Raw genomic sequence first — 9,067 nt, forward strand, 5'->3', positions numbered from 1 at the left:
AATTTTTAGTTACTGACAGTCTCCTACCTCAATTTGTGACACCAATTTTTAGTTACTGACAGTCTCCTACCTCAATTTGTGACACCAATTTTCAGTTACTGACAGTCTTCTACGTCAATTTGTGACACCAATTTTCAGTTACTGACAGTCTCCTACCTCAATTTGTGACACCAATTTTTAGTTACTGACAGTCTCCTACCTCAATTTGTGACACCAATTTTCAGTTACTGACAATTTGTGACACAATTTTCGGTTATTAACAGTTTTCTACCTTGATTTGTGACACAAATGTCAGTTACTGACAATTTGTGACACAATTTTCAGTTATTAAAAATGTTTTACTTTAATTCGTGGCCCGATTTTCAGGTACTGGCAGTATTTTACTTCAAGTTGTGACACAATTTTCAGTTACTAACAATTTGTGACACAATTTTCGGTTATTAACAGTTTTCTACCTTGATTTGTGACACAAATGTCAGTTACTGACAATTTTCCGTTTCAATTTGTGACACAATTTTCTGTTATTAACAGTTTTCTACCTTGATTTGTGACACAAATGTCAGTTACTGACAATTTGTGACACAAATTTCTGTTATTAACAGTTGTCTACATCGATTTGTGACACAGACGTCAGTTACTGATGATTTTCTAACTTAATGTGTGACACAAGCTCCAGTTGTTATTGGCTTTTCATACAACACTTATATTATTTTTTCGTGTATATTTTCAAGATACACTTGCAAAGAAGGAATACTTTATTTTAATTCCTATATACGTTAATATCAAAAGCATCTGTCGGGCAGATGTTTAAATGAGCATAGATGAAAGAAAACTGTTGGCAGAGGAATAGAAAGACAACTGACGTCGCCTAAACTTTCTCTCTCTCTCTGTAAATTTATTGTGATGCTTTGGTCATGTACTATCTGTTTCATTAACTCCATTGATCCTCAACTGAAAATTAATTTATTCAGTGACGTAGTATAATAAAATAATAATAATATTCACGCATGCTCACAGAAAAGTGGGTGAAACATGTCCTACGTCAGCGATACTGATACGACCATTGTCATTGACTGCGCCAGTTCATAAATGTAGTTTTAAAATGACTAAGGGACAATCTTAATCTCTTAAATCACTTCTAGATAACCAATAATCAGTCGTTTTATGTCAAGTTCCAATTAACCAATAATCAGTCGTCTTAAATTACGTTTCAATTAACCAATAACCAGTCGTCTTAAGTCAGGTTCAAATTAATCAGTAATCAGACATTTTAATTCACGTTTTAACTAACTAATAATCAGGCATCTTAATTCCCGTTCTACTTAACCAATAATCAGTCATCTTAATTCCCGTTCTAATTAACCAATAATCAGTCATCTTAATTCACGTTTTAACTAACCAATAATCAGTCATCTTAATTCCCGTTCTAACTAACCAATAATCAGTCATCTTAATTCCCGTTCTAACTAACCAATAATCAGTCATCTTAATTCCCGTTCTAACTAACCAATAACCAGTCATCTTAATTCACGTTTTAACTAACCAATAACCAGTCATCTTAATTCCCGTTCTAACTGACCAATAACCAGTCATCTTAATTCCCGTTTTAACTAACCAATAATCAGTCATCTTAATTCCCGTTCTAATTAACCAATAATCAGTCATCTTAATTCACGTTTTAACTAACCAATAACCAGTCATCGTAATTCCCGTTCTAACTAACCAATAACCAGTCATCTTAATTCCCGTTCTAACTGACCAATAACCAGTCATCTTAATTCCCGTTTTAACTAACCAATAATCAGTCATCTCCTTATTTTCATCTAACAAGCTGACTTCACTATATGCACATTCAGTTTTTGCTACTGTATGGTGCAAATAGCATGATGTACGTTTGTACAATATAACGACCTTAAAATAAATCATGACCAGAATATGCAAATATACAACTTTCAGTTACGAGTTGACCAACCGCAGCATGTATTGAAAGTGAAACAAAAACATGCTCCCACCCCTACACTGTAGAAATTCTCGAGCGGCACGTGAATCATGGTACAGAGCCATTTCGAAGAATTCCTAATTAGTTCGGCGCCTAGAGAAATTGATGACATCTCGATACACGGAGCCTTCTGACGTAATGACATCCCACGTCTCCAAACACGTGAAGAGATGCTCCTCCTACTGTAGTGGAAAAATCACCCCATGTCTTCGATTCGGAATAAAATATGCACGTGCGGATTGATGGGATCTGGGGCTCCACCTAGATAGCGTCCACCCAAGGGTTGTACCCCTTCACAGCTTCAAATTATACTCAAGGTGCGTACGTCTATAGGGAACCCTCTGCGGTTATAGAATTCATATAAACATTACGAAGTATCGTCAAGTGACGTATACACGAGGACAATGTATATTACATTATTATTACCTATCATTTACAGTAGAAAATTTCCATATACATAATTCTTATTCTTTCATCACATCTAACCTCACTGGAAAAAAAATAGACTACTAAAATTTGATATATATATTTCCACGTGAAACGCCCAGGCGTATCAAGTCAGTGAGATAGTACACAGAAAAAACTATATATTATTATTAGTAGTATCCCATGCCACTCTGGAATTAATGACGTCTTGGGTGAATTAATTTGATTAAATTAAAAAATACCAAGATTATTAGTATTATTCTAGAATTAATTACGTTTTTTTTTTCTCATAGTCCTTGCGGACCGTTGAGCCGATGGCAGATCTTGCTCTGCCATCGTTTCTAAAGCTGTTTCTTACCCCACTTGACAGCCTTCCCTCTTTGAAAGGACGAACATGTTTGGTGTGACGGGGATTCGAACCCGCGACCCTCAGATTGCGAGTCGAGCGCCTTATCCACCTGGCCATGCCGGGCCTAATTCTATTGTTATAGCCCATCAGTGGCACAGCGGTATGTCTGCGGACTTACAACGCTATAAATCGGGTTTCAGTACCCGTGGTGGGCAGAGCACAGATAGCCCATTGTGTAGCTTTGTGCTTAACTTCAAACAAACATATCATTCACGAAAAACATTATTATGATAAACAGGATCACAATTTATGCGTTCAAAGTTAGTGTATTTTGTTATGATGATTCAAGCAAAGTGATTATGTATTTTTTGATACAGTTACATGCGGCACGCGATTATTTCAAATATTATTTGCCACGTAGTAGCTCTTGTAAATTTTATGCTTGTATCTAAAATTAGACTGTCTTTTGGAATAAAAAAAATTATTGAATCTTGTTAATATCAATCTTTGCAGAAAGATTAGACTAACTGGTTGCTGATAAATTTATAATAAAAACTGTACTTCCTACTGTTTTTTTATATCGCTAACTTTTGATAATTAATAATATATAAGAGTGGTTTTATTAGGATATTTCAAATTATTACAATGTTTCTAATTTATTTTGAGTTAGAAACCATTATTTATACAACGCTGTTGGAGTATATCCAGTAAAATCAGATGTAGAATTATCTATATCAGTTAATCCGCATGAAATATATATTTTTTCACTCCTAGAGAAAATATAATGAAAAGACTGGGCGTGGCCTAATGGTTAACGTACCCAGTCTGTGAACCCTCAGAATTCACAGTTTTCGACCCGTTGGCGCAAAAAAAAAAAACAACTCTGCACTGTTGGATCATTTTACCATTCTGTCCTGACTTATTATCACTACAGAAACCATCCTGTTCGGTTTCAATGTTGGATCATTTTACCATTCTGTCCTGAAGTATTATCACTACAGAAACCATCCTGTTCGGTTTCAATGTTGGATCATTTTACCATTCTGTCCTGACTTATTATCACTACAGAAACCATCCTGTTCGGTTTCAATGTCGGTTCATTTTACCATTCTGTCCTGACTTATTATCACTACAGAAACCATCCTGTTCGGTTTCAATGTCGGTTCATTTTACCATTCTGTCCTGACTTATTATCACTACAGAAACCATCCTGTTCAGTTTCAATGTTGGATCATTTTACCATTCCATCCTGACTTATTATCACTACAGAAACCATCCTGTTCAGTTTCAATGTCGGATCATTTTACCATTCCATTCTGATGTATTATCACTATTATTTATACAATGCTGTAGGAGTATACCGAGAAAAATGAGATTTAGAAATATCTATATCAATTAATCATCAAGAATTGTTTACACTCCTAAACAGAATATAATGAAAAGACCGGGCGTGGCCAAATAGTTAGCGTACCCAGTCTGTGAACCCCAGCATTCATGGTTCTCGACCCGTTGCCGAAAAAAAAACGCACTCTGTACTTTAGCGTCAATAGTAACGGTCAAATCCCACTATTCGATAAAAAAAAAAAAGAGTAGCCCAAGCGTTCACAGTGAATGCTGTTTACTAGTCGCCTTCCCTCTAGTCTATTAGTTCGAACATTATCTGTGCTAGCCGTCCCTAACTTTGAACTGATAGACCAGAGGGAAGGCATCTAGTCAACAGCAACCACCGCCAACTATTAGACTACTCTTGTGTAACTGAATATTGGAATTTGACCGTTAACCTTATACTCCACTCACGAACCTAGAGCGGGTGCGTAATTTTTTCATTTCTGACGCGACCTTAGACCCGCAGATCCATAATCAGAAACGCTAAGTTTATAATTTCTCGTCATGTTGTTTTTTTTCCCTGCCCCATATCGAAATGTAAAAACAATCTAATACGCAAGATTATAGTCAAGCCTATGTCATTCTCAATTTCAATTCACTGGAATTACTTCATGCTACATGTCAAGTGGTATCAACGTTTCACCGGTAGTGACATTAGTTCCACGAGTATCAAATTTCCATTCAGCAGCATGATACAGACAAGGCCGTCTGGAGACAGCCTTGAAACAAGTCAGTTTCAAAGTTTTTATTGAGCAATATATTGTCACAAATTACGACACATAAATCCCAATAATTCATTATTTAAAGCTAGTCATGTATTTTAACACAATATTTCTACTAATTTATTGAAACTTAGAGGGCTTTAATGGGAGCATAAAAAAGTTTTTGTTTTTGTTTGTTTGAAATTAAGCACAAAGCTACACAATGGGCTACCTGTGCTCTGCCCACCACGGGTATCGAAACCCGGTTTCTAGCGTTGTAAGTCCGTATACATAACACTTTGCCACTAGGGGGCGTTTGGGTTTTTAGGAATAAAATATGCTGCAAAGAACATTACATTTGAAAACCTTAGTTCCAGATGACCATTCTTAAAAACTGAAACAAATTTTTGTGTTTGAATCGTATTTATTTTCAAAAACTAGGTAATATCTCAGACTTTAACAATATCGAGCTTTACAATGAAATATGTTGATTTTATAGATTGTGATGCAGGTGTCATTATAAAATGGAAGATGTACAACAAAATAGCGTCATTCTATGAAAATATACAACATTTAGGCAGATCTCATGAATTTTTTTCCCATGCTTCAGTCTACATAATATTTTTTTATTAAAGTGTAATGAAAAATTATCTGCAATGCACATTTCCGTGCCTTGTGTGTATAATAAAAATCAGAAGTTGGCGCCATGAAAGACAAAACAACAATTACCTTAGAAACACATGATAAAACTGTGTGTATCATGATAGATAACGGATAGTTTTTTGTTTTTTTTTCGCTAAGGTTATCGACCTAGATGAAGGTTAAGTTTGATCAAGTAATCGTTTTATTTGTTTAGACGTATATCATTTCAAGAACAAGGTCATGAAATATATACCTAGTGAAGATTTCTAGAAGATTCCAAAACCAGGCTTCTCACATATCATGATACGTCAGTAGTCGCAAAAAACTTTGCACTCTGTTTCTGTAATACTTAATTTCACGAAATGTAGAACATAAAGTACAGTAAAAAATAAAAACAAAACACAGCAAGGGGTTTTAGATTTGACTGCATGCAATTGTTGAACTCATTCTCCAGTACACCGCACAAAGGTTAAGTACCACGTACTGGTGAGTTTAATTTATACACACGTATAATCACGAAATAATCAATTTCTTACATAGCAGCAAATACTGTATGAATTATCCCATCTAACCAGTTCCTGTCTATAGTACAGGGCATGAGCCTTGAGAGGGTGAATGAAGAGCGTGTTGCCAGATTACCGAAAGTTGAATATGAATTATTGTTTGTTTGTTTTAGCACAAAACCATACATTGGGCCATCTGCGCTCTAGCCATCTCGTGGAATCGAATCCTGGATAATAGCGTTACAAGTTTGTAAACTTACCAGTGCCACCAGGGGATAAGTGTGAGTTAATAATACAATTCAGAGTTTATATAGTTATACATCGTAAAATTAAAGTAATTTATACCGATGAGCTATACACATAGCACCAGCCATTAAAAAAAGGCCTTAAACATCAAATTCACATTTCTTCACTTCTTAGTACCGTATCCCACAGAAAATGAGGTATAAATTTCCCCCCATAAGAAGTAAATATTCAGACACTCATTTACGTTAACAAGAAAAAAAGTACAGTTACAGACTGATAAAATCAGGAAATACAAAGAAATGGCCCGTGTTGAGATCGCTTCAAAACAAAGAATTTGTCAACTTTTCGGCAAAGACCTTCATGTGGACCTAAGGAAAAGTAGGAGGGTGTGTTTAATATATAAACATAGAATTCCAATACTGTAATATCACAGCTAAAAATAACATAACAGAATATTTTATTCCAGTACCTGGAACCTTTATTACTCCTGTACTATGTATTGCTCATGCAAATTATATCCCCCACAGCTTCATTATAAAAGAGTAATCCCCAGTCTGCTTATAAAAATGCCTTTAGATCAGTAGTGAACATCCTATCATTGCTATTACAATCTAGAGTACAATATGTGATCATCATAAACACATAGAAAATCTAGAGTACAATATGTGATCATCATAAACACATAGACAATCTAGAGTTCAATATGTGATCATCATAAACACATAAACAATCTAGTGTATAATATGTGATCATCATAAACACATAGAAAATCTAGAGTTCAATATGTGATCATCATAAACACATAGAAAATGTAGAGTACAATATGTGATCAACATAAACACATAGACAATCTAGTGTACAATATGTGATCATCATAAACACATAGAAAAATGGGGTTATAGTTTTTAGGAGATCTAGACTAACCAGCAAGACAAATAAAGAATGAATTACTTGAAGATTTATTAAACTAAAATAAACCGTTATATATCCAGAAACAAAATAACATTTCTGGGATTAATCTACAATTTTTATCCTGGAGAGCATGCTAAAGATTTAAAGAAAAAAAAATATGTTTGGTTAATATTTAAATATAAAGGTTGCAGTGTAAAAACTTAGAAAACAATATTTCAAACCTTCACTGAATATGGTTGTCGAACACAGGTGATTTTAAGAGCTATCCTTTAAAACAAAACGATTCAGAATAAAGTTGTAGAACTAGCCACGAAGGTTCCTTTACTTCAATTTACTTCATAAGTAGGTTTCTGAGCCAATATTGGATACTAGCGCAAAGCCACATTGGGCTATCTGCTCTGTCCACCGCGAATAATCGAACCCCGTATTTTTGCTTTGTAAATCCGTAGACTAAGCGCTGTCCCACAGAGGGACAAGTTTTAAAAGATAGAGCTAAGATTAATATTCATTATGTTTTTACACATAAAAGTAAGAACAGTAAAGAGAATAGATTTAATTCGCCTTATTCACTATGTGATATAAGTATAAATGTAAACAAAGTTTTATCCATTCCTTACAAAACAGTTAAGCATCTCTGTACTTCTCTTTTTTTTACGATTTTATTGAACTTCTATTGTTTTATTTGACTTTGGGTTCTTATGTATTTTATCTATTTTAACTACTTTTTAAGTTTTATTTTTATATCTCTTTTAAGCACCTGATAATTATATAACTTGTATATATTAATTTAATTTTAAAACCTCGAATTTAAAGTTCCTATTTTATATTTTAGTTCTTTATAAAACTTTGGATTTGAGCTTGAATTTTCATTCAGATATGTTTGTTTATTTGTTGTTGTTTTTTTTTCGTAGCAAAGCCACATCGGACTATCTGCTGCATCCACCGAGGAGAATCGAACCCATGATTTTAGCGTTGTAAATCTGTAGACTTACCGCTGTCTCACCGGGGGACCTTCCCTCAGTAGCAATAGGAACTTTTCAAGGAACAAAAACTGCATTAACAATTCCTCTAAATAGGACAGTACTAATGGTGACGCGTGGAGACAACTCTTTCGTTGGAAAAAGTAAGAGGGGGCATTAATATATGAAATAAAGGGATCTGCTTAAAAGACAGGAGCATTAAAATTAGAGTTGGAAATAAATATCAGAAGCTATAATCATACATGAACCTCCAACCTCCTGTTAATTCGTGCCAACCAAGAAGTTTATCCATTTCTTTCTGTCCTTTGTGTTTCAGTCTATCATCTTCCTAATCCACTTTTGTACATTAACACACCATCCTACCTTTTTTAGGTTCCTATGAAGAAACATTAACCATGTATTATTTTATCTTTTCGGCAGTTTCAACACATAACTTAGAAGAACTAGTTCAGGGAACACATTTCAGTTATATTATGATTGTTCGCACTTAGTTGGAAACCACGTAATCTTAAGCATTATTGATTATTGTGTATCGTTTACAATTCTAATACTACTACTACAGGAGAATAGTACAATTTTTAACTAAGCTCCAAACGTAGATCTGGAAAAGAGTTAAAAGTTATTATAGAAACGGAAAAGTTAAAAATTAAAGAGATAAAGCATTGAAAACCGGGAACCTTTGTATTAACAGTCCATGAATGTTAACCACTAGACCACTCCCGGCCCAAATGATAACTGACTCATTACAAGTTTATCTCAAGAACCAGTGTTGCAACACTGATGAGCATCATAAGAGGAGTGATGTTGCTGCCGATTAGCAAGAGAGATCTTGCTGCTTTGTTTAGTAACAATAGACTGATCTTGCTGCTTTGTTTAGTAACAATAGACTGATCTTGCTGCTTTGTTTAGTAACAATAGACTGA

This window comes from Limulus polyphemus, unplaced genomic scaffold, assembly GCF_000517525.1.
Source record: "Limulus polyphemus unplaced genomic scaffold, Limulus_polyphemus-2.1.2 Scaffold246, whole genome shotgun sequence".
In the NCBI taxonomy this organism is placed as follows: Eukaryota; Metazoa; Arthropoda; class Merostomata; order Xiphosura; family Limulidae; genus Limulus; species Limulus polyphemus.